Source organism: Budorcas taxicolor, chromosome X, assembly GCF_023091745.1.
Source record: "Budorcas taxicolor isolate Tak-1 chromosome X, Takin1.1, whole genome shotgun sequence".
Classification (NCBI taxonomy): Eukaryota; Metazoa; Chordata; class Mammalia; order Artiodactyla; family Bovidae; genus Budorcas; species Budorcas taxicolor.
In genome coordinates, this window is record NC_068935.1 from 40,139,961 (window position 1) to 40,157,311 (window position 17,351).

The following is a 17,351-nucleotide window of genomic DNA, read 5'->3' on the forward strand; positions in this document are numbered from 1 at the left end:
TTTATACTTTTGTGTGTGTGTGTGTGTGTATCTATACATATATATGTATATATATGGGGCTTCCCTGGTGGCTCAGACAGTAAAGTGTCTGCTTGCAATGAAGGAGACATGGGTTCAACCCCTGGGTCAGGAAGATCCCTGGAGAAGGAAATGGCAACCCACGCCAGTATCCTTGTCTGGAAAAATCCCATGGATGGAGGAGCCTGGTGGTCTACAGCCCATGGAGTTGCAAAGAATCAGACACAACTGAGCAGCTTCACTTTCACTTTTCATATATATATATATATACACACACATACACATAAAGACACATTTCATACATGCATATATGGACACAGAGGGTGAAGTTTAATTGCATTCTTATCATAATAATCACTATGATTAAATATATAATTTTTACACATGTGTAGACATACACATGGTTATATGTGATGTACAAATATTTATGTTTTTTCTTTAAACATAATTGGATGCATATTGAAGGTAGTTCTGATGAAATAATCATTATCTTATACAATTTCCATATTCTCATATACATATTTGGAGAACTTGGAATTTCTTTATTCTCCTATAGGAAGAGCCTTATTATCCAAGAGATTTACAAAAGAAATATCTGTTGTAGGCAAACTGTTCAAATTTTGAGAAGTCAAAAGGCCAAAAATAATGAATGTTCAATCCCAACAAGAAAAAAGACTTTTAAAATGTCATTCTCACCTCTTACACAATATACTAATAACTTTTTAAAATAAAATGAAAATTCCTTCAGATTTCTAGTGTTCAAATATGTTTTCTGCATTTACTGAAGCTAGAATAATTTCCAAACTTCATCAAATATTCTTTGAAATGTTGGTTATTTTATTAAAGAGTAGTCTCTTGAGTTTGGGATTTCTCAAAATTAGACATGGTTCTTAATAGTAAGTCCAGGTTCAACAGTCAATTTACAAAGAAGTGCAAGGAAGTCACAAGCCTAAGAACTTAAAAAATAAGTTGTCTCTTCAAGCCTCCCGTTGTATATGTTCAGATCTGTCAGTACTCCTGAGATAAACACAGCAAGTTGTCATGAATAATTTTTCCCACACATATTTGTTCTGTACTTGCTATTGAATTACACTATAGTATAAACATTGTGAAGACTATTGCAGAATACACACATCTCTGAAAGACATATGGAAACACTTCAGCCCAAATCAATCTATCCCAAGGGAACCACTATGGACAGCTTAATGGGTACACGTGTTCAAATGTAGACAAGATGTACAACCATTCATTCATGAGAGCTGATATTACTTAACGAAACAAATATAGCCTACTGTCCATCAATAAACTTCCCTATTTGCTCACACAGTGCTTGAAACACAAAACTTTCAACCAACCACAAATAAACACATCATTTTTTTTTCAGTTGTATCCTGGTTATACCATAGGTGGAGTTTTTGTCATTGTTTCTTCACTCAGCATTGGATAATGGATACTCATAAAGTTCCTTTGCTATTGATCAAATTCTAATGACAATATACATATCTGGCAAAGAAATGATAAATTAATCAGTTACAAAAGAGGAGATTCTCACTGACAAACTCAATTGATATGGCAATCAATTGCATTCTGTCCTTTTTTTCTATATGTATTGTATTTGTGTGCATGTGTGTATATTTCTGTGCTTCTAGACAGAGGATTTTAGCTATAAATTTTAACTGACATCATCCATATATGGGATTTTTCTTGTGGTTAGAAACTTTTTCTTTTTCCATGTTTTTCTCAGATCTTTAATAGCAAGGCCACTTTCAATTAAACATACCCAAGAGCAATGGATTTTATGTTAAGTAATAATTTGCCAAAAGCTTTTGTTTCCATGACCATTAAAGGCAGGACAGTTAATCATTCCAGCATGTACATAGAAAGTGAAAGGGTTAGTCACTCAGTCGTGTCCGACTCTTTGTGATCCCATGGACTGTAACTCACCAGGCTCTTCTGTTCATGGAATTCTCCAGGCAAGAATACTGGAGTGGGTTGCCATTTCCTTCTCCAGGGGATCTTCCCGATCCAGGGATTGAACCTGGGTTTCCTGCATTGTGGATAGACTCTTTACCAACTGAGCCACCAGGGAAGACCCATGTACATAGAACTGTGTCTATTTCTTTCTTTTTATTTATTTACTTTTTGGCCTCGTGGCGTGTGGGACCTTAGTTCCCCCAACCAGGGATCAAACCCGCACCCCTGCATTGGAAGTTTGGAGTCTCAAACACTGGACCACCAGGGAAATCCTAACTATGTCTATTTCTATAGAAAAAATAGCATCTTACAATAGCTGATCCTTTATAACTTGCTGTTTCATTAAATTTATAATAGGACAATTTCTGTTTTGTTTTTTGTGTGTGTGTGAATTTCAAAAATAACCTGAGTTTGCTTTCAAACATTCAGTCTTTAAGACAGGCATAATTAAAACATGTAGACTTTATCGTGTATTCTTCCCCACCCCTCCAGCTTTTTGAGATATAATTGACATATAATCTACCTTATGTTTTTGAGAGGTAGACCCTATTAGTAGTTTGCTTAGAAGCCTTCCAGATACTTTGCTTTGTGCATATTCATTCTTTACAAACTAAATGTGTTTATGGTTGTAGGTAATCATAAAATAGAGAAAATGGTCTTTTCATTTTGTTTCTTTTTCTCAGAAAACTGAGAGTTTTACCCTGAAGGTAAGATAATTTGGTTTCCTCTAAATCAATGGTGTGAGATATAGAGATAGGAATTTAGTCTTTATGAATTCTGAAGATTCCCTTAAGTGTTAGCAGGAGCATGTATGTGTATAGAATCTAAAACTTTAGATGCACATACAAGCATGAAAATGTGACTCATAACCAAGAGAAAAATTAGCCAATAGAACCTGACGCAGATGTAACTGAATAAATTGAGTGAACAAACAAAGATTATAAGAGTTCTTCTAAATACATTCAAGGGTTTAAAGGAAAATCTGACCATAATAAGAGAGAAAAAAAGAAAATGAAATAAACAAATAGAAACTAAAATCAGAACCAAAAGGAAATTCTAAAACTAAAAAATTTTTTGAAAAGAAAAATTCACAGGATACTCAATAGCATATTTAACACTGTGAGGAAAATATCAGTGAATATGAAACATAACAATAATCATCCAACATTAAGCACAAAGATAAATAAGGACAAAAAGATGGAAAGATAAAAACAAACTTTTGGTTACCAAAGGGGAAACATGGGGGAGAGGGGTAAATTAGGAGTTTGGGATTAACATATGCATACTACTATACATAAAATAATCAACAAGGACCTACTGTATAACACAGGGAACTCTACTCGATACTCTATAATAACCTCTAAGAAAAACTATCTTAAAAAAGTAAATATATGTATATGTATAACTGTTTGACTTTGCTGTACATCTGAAATTAACACAATATTATAAATCAACTATATTCCAATATAAATTGAAAAATTAAATCAGAAAAAGATGGAAAGAATCACAGTGACCTCTGGGATAATATCAAAATAACATTCATGTACTTTGAGTTCATGAAAGAAAAGAGAGAAAATGCAGGCGTAAAGGGCAGAAAATATTTGCAGAAATAAAAGTAAACCATTTACCAGGTTAAATAAAAATTATAAATATTCTGATTGCGGAAGGTCAAATAACACCAAGAAAACCAAAATAAGGGAAAGCAATCAAGTTTCTAAATACCACTGACAAAAAGAAAATCAACAGTAGGCTGAATAAAAAGACTAGTTACATGGAGCAGAACAGCAATAAAAATGACAGATGACTTCTTATCAAATTTGATGCAAAGTAGCCAAAGGATTACCATCTATAAATCACTGTTAGAAAAACCTGCCAATCTATAATTTTCTATCCCGAAAATCCAGCCTTCAAAAATTAAGGTAAAAAAGGCATTTTCAGGCAAACAGAAGCTGATAGAATTGGCTACCAGCACACCTGCTCTAATATAAATGTTAAAGGAAGTTCTTCAAGCTAAAATTTAATGATGGCATATGGAAACTCCAGATGACGAGATGAAGATTTCTGGAAATAGTAAATATATAGGCAAATGTAAAGCAGGTTTTACATTTTCTGATTTTTTTTAAAGAAAATTGACTACATAAAATAAAAATAATAGCATATTGTGATATTTAAAACATGAAGCAGTAAAATATCTGTAAATAAAACCAGAAGATTTGAGTAGTAAAGCACTCTTGTAACTTTATTCCATTATTTTATACCTAAACAAGCATAATATTATTTGATGGTAGAATATAATAAGAGTTTTATATTTTAAACCCTAGCATTGACCACAAATGGTGGTGTATCTAAGAAGTCAAGAGAAGGAATAAAAACGTATTTTAAAAAGCACCCAAATAATTCAAAAAGATGACACAAAAGAAGCAAAAAGGAAGAAAGACCAGACTGGACTAACTGAAAAGAGCAAAAGAGTAGACATAAACCCAGCCATATTAATATTAAATATAAATGGACTCAATTCCAACTAAAAGGCAGAAATCGCCAGTATGGATAAGCAAAGAAAACCCACTTACAGGATGTTTATTGTACATTTAATCTGCAGAACATAGACTAAAATTAAACAGGTGGAAAAGTTGCATAAACACAAATCATAAGATAGCTAAAGTAGTTATGAGCATACTTCATTTTATTGAACTTTGCTTCATTGGAATTTACAGATACTGTGTGTTTTACAAATTGGAGGTTTGTGGCAACCCTGCATAGTATTTGCATATAATCTACACACATTCTCCCATATACCTTAAATCATGTCTACATTACTTATAATACCTAATATAATGTAAATGCTATGTAAATAATTGAAAAAATATAAATGCTATGTAAATAGCTTCAAGTTTTGTTTTTTGGAACTTTCTAGAATTTTTTATCTTTCAAATATTTTCAGTCTATTGTTAATTAAATCTGCAGATGCAGAATTTATGGATACAGAGTGCTAACTGCATAGTCTTTTGTATCTATCCAGATAGTCAAATTTTCTGATGTTCTTTGTTGGCTCCTGAAGATCTGTGTAATCCCCTGGTGTCATTTTTCCTCAGCCTAAAGAATGTCCTATAGCATTTATTTTAGTGTATGTCTGCTGGTGACAAATAATCTTAGCTTTATTTTTTCTGAAAACATTTCATCTTCATTTGTGAAGGATATTTCCAGTGGATATAGAATTCTGGGTTGATTTTTTACCCATCAGCACTTTCAAGACAATATTCCAGGTACATTTAAAACTAATATAATATTGTAAATCAACTATATTTCATAAAAAAATAAAATCACAGTAAAGAGGATGTTCCATTGTCTTCTGCTCCCCATGCTTACTGATGAGAAATCCATAGCTATCTAAATAAGATGTGATATATGATGGTAGTGTCATTTCAAGTCTATGGGGGAATGACTGCCTTTCAATAAGTGGGCCTGGGACTACTGGCTATCCATGTGTACCAATGAATCTTTTCTCCTCCTTCACACTATATACAAAAATCAATTTCATAGTCCCTTTTCAGGAGTCAGAGAAAGTAAATGCATCATAAATCTGTATTGGCACTATGGAAAGCCCAAGAAATGGTGGAGGCCTTTGATGGATTTGGGAGGTGAGACTCTCTAAACAGGGGTTAGAAAACTATGGCTCACAGAGTAAATCTGGCTAATGATCTGTACTTGTAAGGCCTGAAAGCTAAGAAAAGTCCTTACATTTTTAAAGAGTTGTTTGAAAAAATGAAGAATATATAACAGAGACCATATATTGCCTACAAAGCTTAAATTTGTCACTATCTGAGCCTTTGCAGAGTTTGCTGTCCCCTTCATGTAGAACTAAAGATCCTTTTACCTGCATTATTTCCTAGTTAAATAAAGAGCAGTTTCTAGAAACCTGTGATCAAATGGGTACTTCTTCACGGAGATGGCATCACTGAAGTAATCATGTGATGGTCCAGACCAGTATTTATGTTAGGCCAGGCCCTGGAAGTCTATTAGAATGACCTCCAGACATAAGTTATAACATTACCTATGATAGGATCTTACAGGAAACCAATAGAAATCATTCCTGGCTGAAAGGCAGAGGCCTAGTGAATTAGGGTGCATGCTAAGTCGCCTCAGTCATGTCCGACTCTTTGCGACACTACGGACTGTAGCCCGCCAGGCTCCTCTGTCCATGGGATTCTCCAGGCAAGAATACTGGAGTGGGTTGCCATTTCCTACTCCAGGGGATCTTCCCAACCCAGGGATTGAATCTGCATCTCCTGCGGCTCCTGCATTACAGCCAGATTCTTTACTGGTCACCAAGGAAGTCCAAATTAGGGTAGGAGATCAGTATTTCTGAAAAATCTCTCAGATCACTGTTACACAGAATCAATGGGCACCTCATGGTGTTCTATTTTATATCTTCATGTCTTAGATTCTCAAAAGATAGAATGTTGAGAAGAGAAGAAATGAAGAAGAATATGGGAGACCACTGGAATCTTGGTTCAGGAACTGTCAGAGTCTAAATGAAACTGCGAACTATAGAGGCAGGATGATGATTTTGAGAACTGTTGGTTCTTTTAAATTTGTTTCTTCAAGTGATAAGCTCTGCTATGTCCTGAATGTTTCCCAAGATGGTCAACAGTCATAGCCTTAAAAGTGTTTATTTTTTAATTTATTTTTGGTTCTGCTGGGTCTTTGTTGCTGCACTTGGGCTTTCTCTAGTTGCAGCAGGTGGGGGCTACTCTTCGTTCTGTGGCTTCTCTTGTTGCGAAGCATGGGCCCTAGGGCACACGGGCTTCAGTGCCTGCAGTTCCCGGGCTCTGGAGCACAGGTATGAGAGCCGTGGTGCGTGTGCTTAGTTGCTTCACAGCATGTGAAATCTTCCTGGACCAGGGATCCATCCCCTGTCTCCTACATTGACAGGTGGATTCTTAACCACTGAGCCACTAGGAAGTCCCCAAAGTCATATCCTTAAAGTCAGAATTATCTGGGTACTAGTCATCTGGGGTCCCAGGGAAGGGAAGAGTGGACAGTGGCTACTGTACCTTCCTCTGCAGCCAGGTTTTGGAAGACACGCATAAAGAACCGCGAAGCGGAGTCTGAAATGGCAGTTACTGGGGCGATAAGAGTGGACAGGAGAAAAAGAGAAGGGAGAGGGGAAGAAAGAGATGAACTTTCCTGCACACATAGATACACACACACACACACATCCATTAACACCTCTGACTTCATTCTCCCACAGTGATTTTTTTTTTTTCTGTTTAACATTTATGGAGCTAAATTATTATCTTTCCCCAAAAATGGTTATGCCATTTTATTAATTTTATTATTATTTTGAAAAGCAATTTTTATTGAAGAATTTGGAGGGTAAGTCTCATAATAGTAAAAATACTAAAGACTTTCTTTTTTAAAAACTTATTTTATTGAAGTATAGGTGATTTACCATTGTTGTGTTAATTTCTACTGTACAGCAAATTGACTCAGTTACACATATAGATTCTTTTTCATATTATTTTCCATTATGGTTTATCACAGGATATTGAATATAGTTCTCTGTGCTATAGTAGGACCTTATTGTTTATCCATCTATACATAAGGGCTTGCATCTGCTAATCCCAAACTCCCAGTTCATCCCTCCCCACCCCACTCCCCCTTGGCAACCACAAGTCTGTTACTACATCCGTGAGTCTGTTTCTGTTTTGTAGATAAGTTCATTTCTGTCATACTTTAGATTCCACTTATAAGTGATATCATATGGTATTTGTCCTTTTCTTTCTGACTCACTTTACTTAGTATGATAATATCTAGGTCCATCCATGTTGCAGCAAATGGCATTCTTTCCTTCTTTTAAATGGCTGAGTAGTATTGCCAGGGGTGCTAGTGGTAAAGAATCCACCCGCCAATGTAGGAGACACAAGAGGCATGGGTTCAATCCCTGCATTGGGAATATTCCCTAAAGAAGGAAATGGCAACCCAATCCAGTATATTGCCTGGGAAATCCCATGGACAGAGGAGCCTGGGGCTACAGTCCATGGGGTCGCAAAGAGTCTGAGATGACTTAGCAACTAAACAACAACATCTCTGTGTGTGTGCACGTGTGTGTGTGTTAAGTCGCTTCAGTCATGTCTGACTCTTTGTAACCCTATGGACCATAGCCTGCCAGGCTCTTCTGTCCATGGGATTCTTCAATCAAGAATACTAGAGTGGGTTGCAATGCCCTTCTCTAGGGAACCTTCCCTACCCAGCGATTGAACCTGTGTCTCTTAGGTTTCCTGTACCAGCAGGCAGGTTCTTTATCGCTAGCACCACCTGGGAAGTGGTTTATATATACATTCTTTTTTTAAAAAATTTATTTATTTTAATTGGAGGCTGCTGCTACTGCTAAGTCACGTCAGTTGTGTCTGACTCTGTGTGACCCCATAGACAGCAGCACACCAGGCTCCAGTCCCTGGGATTCTCCAGGCAAGTATACTGGAGTGGGTTGCCATTTCCTTCTCCAGTGCAGGAAAGTGAAAAGTGAAAGTGAAGTTGCTCAGTTGTGTCCGACTCTTCACGACCCCATGGACTGTAGCCTACCAGGCTCCTCCATCCATGGGATTTCCCAGGCAAGAGTACTGGAGTGGGTTGCCATTGCCTTCTCCGAATTGGAGGCTAATTACTTCATAATATTGTGGTGGGTTTTGCCATACATCAGCATGAATCAGCCACAAATGCACGTGTGTTCTCCCATCCTGAACCCCCTCCCACCTCCCTCCCACCCTATCCCTCTGGGTTGTCCCAGAGCACTGGTTTTAAGTGCCTTGCTTCATGTATCAAACTTGCAATGGTCATCTATTTTACATATGGTAATATATATGTTTCAATGCTATTCTCTCAAATCATCCCACCCTCGCCTTCTCCCACACAGTCCAAAAGTCTGTTCTTTACATCTGTGTCTCTTTTGCTATCTTGCATATAGGGTCATTGTTATCAGCTTTCTAAATTCCATATATACGTGATAATATACTGTATTAGTGTTTCTCATTCTGGCTTACTTCACACTGTATAATAGGCTCCAGTTTCATCCCCCTCATCAGGACTGACTCAAATGTATTCTTTTTAATGGCTGAGTAATATTCCATTGTGTATATGTACCACAGCTTTCTTATCCATTCATCTGCCAATGGACATCTAGGTTGCTTCCATGTCCTGGCTATTATAAACAGTGATGCAATGAACACTGGGGTACATGTGTCTCTTTCAATTCTGGTCCCTTGGTGTGTATGCCCGGCAGTTGGATTGCTGGGTCATATGGCAGTTCTATTTACAGTTTTTTTTAAAAGAATCTCCACACAGTTCTCCATAGTGGTGGTACTAGTTTGCATTCCCACCAACAATGTAAGAAGGTTCCCTTTTCTCCACACCCTCCCCAGCATTTATTATTTGTAGACTTTGATGGCAGCCATTCTGACCAGGGTGAGATGATACCTCATTGTGGTTTTGATTTGCATTTCTCTGATAATGAGTGATGTTAAGCATCTTTTCATGTGTTTATTAGCCATCTGCATATATATACATTCTTTTAAAAATATTCTTTTCCAGTATGGCTTATACCAGGAGACTGTGCACCTTATCCTTTCTATATGTAAGAGTTTGCATTTACCAACCCCAAACTCCAAGTCTATCCCTCTTGCTCCCTGCCTCCTCCTTGGCAACCTCAAGTCTGATCTCTATGTCTATGAGTCTGTTTCTGTTTTGTATATAGGTTCATTTGTGCTGTATTTTAGATTCCACATATAGGTGATATCATATGATATTTGTCTTTTCCTTTCTGACTTAGTGTGACAATCTCTAGTTGCATCCATGTTGCTGCAAATGGCATTATTTTGTTCTTTTTTTATGGCTGAGTATATTCCATACCACATCTTCTTTAATCATTCATTGGTAGATGGACATTTGGGTTGTTTCCATGTCTTAGTTATTGCAAATGGAGCTGATATGAACATTTGGGTGCATGTATCTTTTCTATGTATGGCCTTTGTAATTAGTCAAAATGTCCCGCTAGCATTTAAGATATTCTTTTTGTTACACTGTGCATACAGTGACCACCCAGGAGATTGGGCAGTGTGTGAGCCCATGGGATAGGCTTTGAAGCCTGTCACATATCAAAGAGGTTTCTCATCCCCACTTATCACACTCATCATTGACACTTCACTAGGGTGTCCAGGGGACAGGTATTAGAAAAGGGCTGCAAAGAGCTGAACAGAGCTGTATCACCAGCTGCCATACCATCATAATATTCTGGATATAGGTCAGTGTCTTTAGGGCACTGTGTCTCTCACCAACTCCCTCAGCAGACTTGTGCTGGTGCCACCTAGTATGTGTCTCACCCTCGGCTGCCCCTTCAATTCACACAGGGGGCTTTTTAAAAATACCAAAGCCTATACTGCACACCCAGAAATTCATTTGTTCATTGCTAGTTTATACAAATATGGCTGATTTCTGTGAGTTGCTTTTGTATCCTATAGTACTTGCTAAATTCATTAATCAGCATTTATATTGTTTTTGTGGATTTCTTGGAATTTTCATGAAATGTAAACATTTTATTTTTGAAGACAGATAATTTTACTACTTCCTTTCCATTTGGATGCCTTTAGTACATTTTTCTTACCTGATTACATTGGCTAAAATATTCAATAGAATTGACAAACTGGGCATTCTTCCCTTGTTCCGGATATCAGGAGTAAAGAATTCAGAAATCTTGTTTAAACAAGATATAAATGATAAAGACTTGTTTTAAAAATCATAGTATAGGGGAATTTGAACAGTATTTTAAAAAATACATATTCTGATCAGGTCACAATTATCTTGCAAGGCAGCACACTAAAACAGGGGAAGGTGCGGAGAGTTAATCATCAAGAGAAGAAAGCAAAGGACAGGAGCCCAAGTGGGCCTCTAGGTGTCAGCACTGAGTCAAAAGGAAAAGGCCCCACAGACCCGCAGTGGGGCCTCCGGGACCTCTGGAGGGCGCTCTGCTGCCTGCTGCTCTCGGTAGTATTGTTAGTAGGTAGGTAGTAGTTTAGTAGTTAGTTGGTGGTGCTAGTAGTTAGTAGTGTTAGTGGTTAGTAGTTTAGTACTTAGTGGTGCTAGTAGTTAGTAGTGTTAGTAGTTAGTTGGTAGTGTTAGTGGTTGGTTCGTAGTGTTAGTAGTTGGTTGGTAGTGTTAGTGGCCCTGCTGTGTGTGCCCTGAACGTCTGGTGCCTGAGCCGGAGGGCAGCCCTTGAAGCAGGATGCTCTGCGTGCCGGGCTTCGAGGCGCAGGAAGGGAGGCGCAGGGGGGCTGTGACCCCCTCCGCAGCCAGGCCTCCAGGGAAAAGGGCAAGCAAAGGGAGGGGTGGAGGCGGCAGCTACAGAGAGGGGAGGAGGCAGGGTCCCGTCCCGGGTCTTACAGCAAAGGGAGGGAAGGAGAGCCTGGGCGACAGGCTGGGCCTGTGCCAGTCTGTGGGCTGCTGAGGGAAGCAAGGCCCCGAGAGCCGACGGGCCAGCCTCTGACCGATAAGGAGGTGAGCCGTCCCAGGGGCCCCTGTCACGAGGCCCGCCCGGCCGTCTGAATACCAAGAGGGCCCGAACGCCACCACCCAGAAGGTCTCGTGGGTGCAGCACTCCCTCCAACGTCCTGCCTCTGTGAGCAGAGGGCGCAGGGCTGGGCCCCGCCGCGGCCTCTGCTCACCGGGCTCCGACACAGGGGGAGGGTCCCCCAGCCTGGAGCCACCTGCTCTGGGCCCCACTTTCCGACACTCCAGCTGTGGTTCTGAACTTTGCTTCACAAAAGCCTCTGCAGACCTGGTGACCGCTGCGGGGAAATGCCCCGGAACTGCTTTTACATATGATTCAAGGGGATTTATGTTCACACAACCTCCCGCCCTTCCCCCGAACCCCTGGAGCTCAGAACCCCTCCTCTATTCTCCTCCCAACTTGAGTTCGGCTCTCAGCTGCAGGGTCGCTTCTGGGTGTCGTTCCTCATAGTGGCCGCTAGATGGAGACAGAGACCTGCCTGGACGGGACTGTTCGGGGCTGCTGCTGCTGCCGGCTTAGTTTCTTCAGTCGTGTCCCCGACTCTGTGCGACCCTATGGACTGCAGCCTGCCAGGCTCCTCTGTCCATGGGATTCTCTAAGTAAGAACAGTAGAGTGGGTTGCCACGCTCTCCACCAGGGAATCTTCCCGATCCAGGGATCAAACCCGGATCTCCCGCATTGCCGGCAGATTGCTTACCGCTGAGCGACCAGGGAAGCCCCCTTCCAGGGCTAATGGCAGCTTTTCACAAGGTCAAGTTTGTCCTCATCCGGTGAGTGAAACTAGGGCTCAGGACAAACGGCACCCCCATATCTTCCCGTACCTCTCACACGCATCTCTAAGTGAACGAACGCTCTAAGTGGAACGCTACTGCTCCACTCTGGACACTCCTTCCTTTAGCATCCCGTCCCCTCCCTGATCACACAGTCTGAATGACTCTTTCCAGCAATAAAATCAGCAAGGATAGGTAGTGCGAATGCAGCTGTCTTTGGCTGTCCCTGTGTTCCCTGGACCTATTGCCCTCCTCCCTCACGTTGTAGAAGACAGGCGTCCATGTTCTTTCTTGACTTCAGCATAACCCAGCCAACAACTACTGTGGGCTGGGCTAAGGACACAGACCACATCTTGGTAGCTGTGTGACTTTCCGCTAGTTACTTAACCTCTCTGTGCCTATGTGTCCTCATAAATACAAGGAGAATTGCAATAGTACCTGCCTCGTGGAGTTATGGGAACAAAATGAACCTGTATGTCTAAACACTTTGGAGGACACCTAGCATATATGGTAGCTCCTCTAATTTGTCATCGTGGACTCTCATGGTAAGGCCACGAAATTACCCCTCTCTTTTTAAATGGCTTTTCCCACTCAGAGCTCCTGGTTTTTGTCTTTGAGCTTTGTCCTGGTTTCATGAACTGTGTCTGGTGGCTGCTAAGTGCTCTTTGGTCTTCGTTTTCTTCAAAGCCCTGCGCTTGGTGTAGTTGCTGCTATGCTCTGGGTTGAGACAGGCCTGGCAGCTTATTATTTGAGTCCCAGTGTTCTCTGGGAACATATGAAAGTAGAAACTCCCTCCACCCACAGACAGAAAGCCATTCCGTCTGCTGTAAATATTTGGCCCTGGAGCACAGCTTTAGGGCCCATGCATAAAGCGTTGCTTCTGGGCCCTAGCCAAGCTCCCGCGGCAGGTGTTGTGCCCCGCCCACTCAAGTGCGCAGTTCTGCTTGACCAAGAACTTGCACAGCGCAAAGGTTCCCTCATTCAACCACTTCTCTACTCCCATATTTAGGAATGTCTTAAATGTTCTGTATGTTCACTATGCTGAGTTGCTCACCGTCCTGGCTGAATCCTAGTAAGAAAACTGGAAATGAAGGCAGTCCTTTGTAGGAAGAGCCTCACTGTAGAATTAGCCATCTTCCTCCAAAAGCCAGCCTGCAGGCCCATTGGAGAGCTCACCAGAAGTTGTCAGTATTGCATAATCAACCAGATATGTTCATACCATGACCCCTTCACTAATAAATTAAGTATAAATTCAAAAAACAGAGTCAGGTGCTCCTAATGGATGTGTCTCAAGAATAAATTTCAGCAAATAGAAGAAAAAGGATACAAACCAAGAAGATGCTTTCAAAGACAGGATGGACCAGAAAGTGTATGAGCAGGTTGGACACGTTCACTAGCATCTCCATCTGCCAATGTCTGAGGCCACCCTCCCCAGCTCCACAGCATACTTCCAGGGTTTTGTTAAGACTGGCCAGGTTATTCCTACCAACAATCTGAAATCAATTTTTAAAACCCTGTATAAAAAATAAACAATATATTCTTATTTTAAAAGCCTTAAAGTAAATAAGGCGTTACCTGGACAAAATAAAGGTAAAATGGAGACCTAGAGAGACAAATGAGGAGGCCACTTTTACCATGTGAATATTTTCCAAATCAGAAAATTGTTCTGATAATATCTTAAGACAAGAGGAACACAAAACAAAGGTCAAGATGTAGACAAAGAAAGGGAGTCTAACACGAGAGCCATCCTTCAATAAGCTGACACCCCAAAAGGGGTGTAGAATGTGGCCCAGCCCTCAAACAGAATTTCATTGCAGGTTCTACTAGCCTGATATGTAGGGAATCCCAAGCCTTAAAACTTAACATTATCTTCAACTGAGAGAAGCCTCAGTAATCCCCCAAGTGCTCCATTTGAGAGGCAAATGGAAATCTTTCTGAAGGAATGTGACTCCATCCTAGCCTAAAGTTATTGCTGCAGATAATTGTTCAAGTATGATGACCAAAATAACCAGGCACATAAACAAACAAGGCACCATGGGCAATAACAAGCAGAAAAGTATACCAAAATGAGACAAAAAATTTCAATGAATGTAACTATCACACTTCAACAGTATGTGAACCAAGAACTTCCAGATGTTCAAGCTGGATTTAGAAAAGGCAGAGGAACCAGAGATCAAACTGGCAACATCAGTTGGATCATAGAAAAAGCAAGACAATCCCAGAAAAACATCTACTTCTGCTTCATTGACTATGCTAAAGCCTTTGACTGTGTGGATCACAACAAACTGTGGAAAATTATTAAAGGGATGGGAATACCAGACCACCTGACCTTCCTCCTGAGAAATCTGTATGCAGGTCAAGAAGCAACAGTTAGAACCGGACATGGAACAACGGAGTGGTTCCAAATTGGGAAAGGCGTACATCAAGGCTGTATATTGTCACCTTGCTTATTTAATTTATATGCAGAGTACATCATGCGAGATGCCGGGCTGGATGAAGCACAAGCTGGAATCAAGATTGCTGGTAGAAATATCAATAACCTCAGATATACAGATGATACCACCCTTATGGCAGAAAGTGAAGAGGAACTAAAGACCCTCTTGATGAAAGTGAAAGAGGAGAGTGAAAAAGCTGGCTTAAAACTCAACATTCACAAAACTAAGATCACACCATCTAGTTCCATCACTTCATGGCAAATGGATGGGTAAAAATGGAAACAGTGACAGACTACTTTCTTGGGCTCCAAATCACTGAGGACAGTGATTGCAGCCATGAAATTAAAAGCCGCTTGCTCCTTGGAAGGAAAGCTATGACCAACTTAGCATATTAAAAAGCAGAGACATCACCTTGCCAACAAAGGTCCATATAGTCAAGGGTATGGTTTTTCCAGTAGTCATGTATGGATGTTAGGGTTGGACCATAAAGAAAACCGAGCGCCAAAGAATTGATTCTTTGCAGTTGTGGTGCTGGAGAAGACTCTTGAGAGTCCCTTGGACTGCAAGAAGATCAAACCAGTCCATCCTGCAGGAAATCAGTCCTGAATATTCATTGGAAGGGCTGATGCTGAAGCTGAAGCTCCAATACTTTGGCCAGCTGATGTGAAGTGCCACCTTATTGGAAAAGACCCTGATGCTGGGAAAAATGGAAGGCAGAAGGAGAAGGGGACAACAGAGGATGAGATGGTTGGATGGCATCACTGACTCAATGGACATGATTTGAGCAAGCTCCGGGAGATGGTGAAGGACAGGGAAGCCTAGTGTGCTGTACTCCATGGGGTTGCAAACAGTCGCATATGATTTAGTGACTGAACAACAACAATTATCAGACACAGACCACAAAATAACTATGCTCACAATGTTTAAAGATATTTAAAAAAGAAATCCCACTTCTAGTCATAGAATAATGGAAACTAATTTATTCTCATGTGTGAACAATCAAGGACTAACAAATGTTATCAGACACTGGACATCAGATTACAATGGATGGCGACCCTTAAAGAGGGACAACAGACGATGATTCCCCCACAATTGTCCCAGCTTACTGACTTGAGTTTTCAGGTCTCAGCAGCAGAGCAGGGTGGACTTTCTGAGTTGAGATGGGAAGAAGGGTTGGGAATAATGAAGTAGCTCAAGTTTGTTAGAGAGAGCACCAGGGAGGGGACTGCACAGAGAGAAAACTTAGGATATCTTCAGGGATACGTCTGTGTGGGGTGTGAAACTGCAAAACTGGGTAAAAGTGAAAGTGAAGTCACTCAATCGTGTCCGACTCTTTGCGACCCCGTGGACTGTAGCCTACCAGGCTCCTCCACCCATGGGATTTTTCAGGCAAGAATACTAGAGTGGGTTGCCATTGCCTTCTCCAGGAGATCTTCCCAACCCAGGGATTGAACCCGGATCTCCCGCATTGTAGGCAGACGCTTTACAGTCTGAGCCACCAGGGAAGATAAAATTGGGTAAGAGCTATCCAAAAGGGCTCGAGGAAACAGTAACCAGCACTTATACAGGGCTGAGAATGGAACCTATTTCCTACTTGCCAGACTTAAAAATACCAAAATTAAGAGCATTGGGTAAAGTACTCAGAAAGTTCTTGTGTTAGTAGTGGGGAATAATTACTTCTGAGCTAAATATGATTCTGGTGCTACCTAAAAAATCCAAAGAATCAAACTTTCCAAGTAACTAAACTGCATCTTAATAAAAAGATACCAAATATTTCTACAAATACAAGAATACCCAGTATCCAACAAGGTGAAATTCACAGTGTCTGGCATGTAACACATTACAGGCATACATAGAATCTGGTAAACACAACCCATAATGAAGGAGAAACCAACTGAAATTGACCTGAATCTGACACAGTTGTTAATATTGGCAGGAAAGGAAATTAAAATATATTTAAACTGTATATCTATGTTCAAAACAGTAAAAAGAAACATGGAAAATATAAAGAGTCCAAATCAAAATTCTGTAGATTCAATTACAATGTTTAAAATGAAAGGTATACTGGATAAGATTAACATTACCTTAGCCATGGCAAGAGATTAGTGAACTTGAAGACATAGCACTTGGAACTATGTGTCTATCTATGTATGGTTGGTTATAGTTGCTAAGTCGTGTCTGACTCTTGCAACCCCATGGACTATAGCCTGCCAGGCTCCTCTGTCCAGGGATTTCCCAGGCACTCCCACTCCCACTGGAGTGGGTAGCCATTTCCTTCTCCAGGGGATCTTCCCGACCCAGGGACTGAACCCGCATCTCCTGCACTGCAGGCAGATTCTTTAGCACTGAGCCACAATGGAAGCCCTTTCATCTCTGTATGTTCTATCAAACCATAAGTTCATACTAATACCTCTAATAGCAAACTAACAAAACACGATTCGATTTAGTATTACCCTTTTCATATTTGTAACTACCTTCTCTGGCAATGAGAGTCCTAGCCTCCATTATATATAATACTTTTTTTTTTTTTTTTGCTTAATACTAGAATTCATAGACCTATATGCAGGTCAGGAAGCAACAGTTAGAACTGGA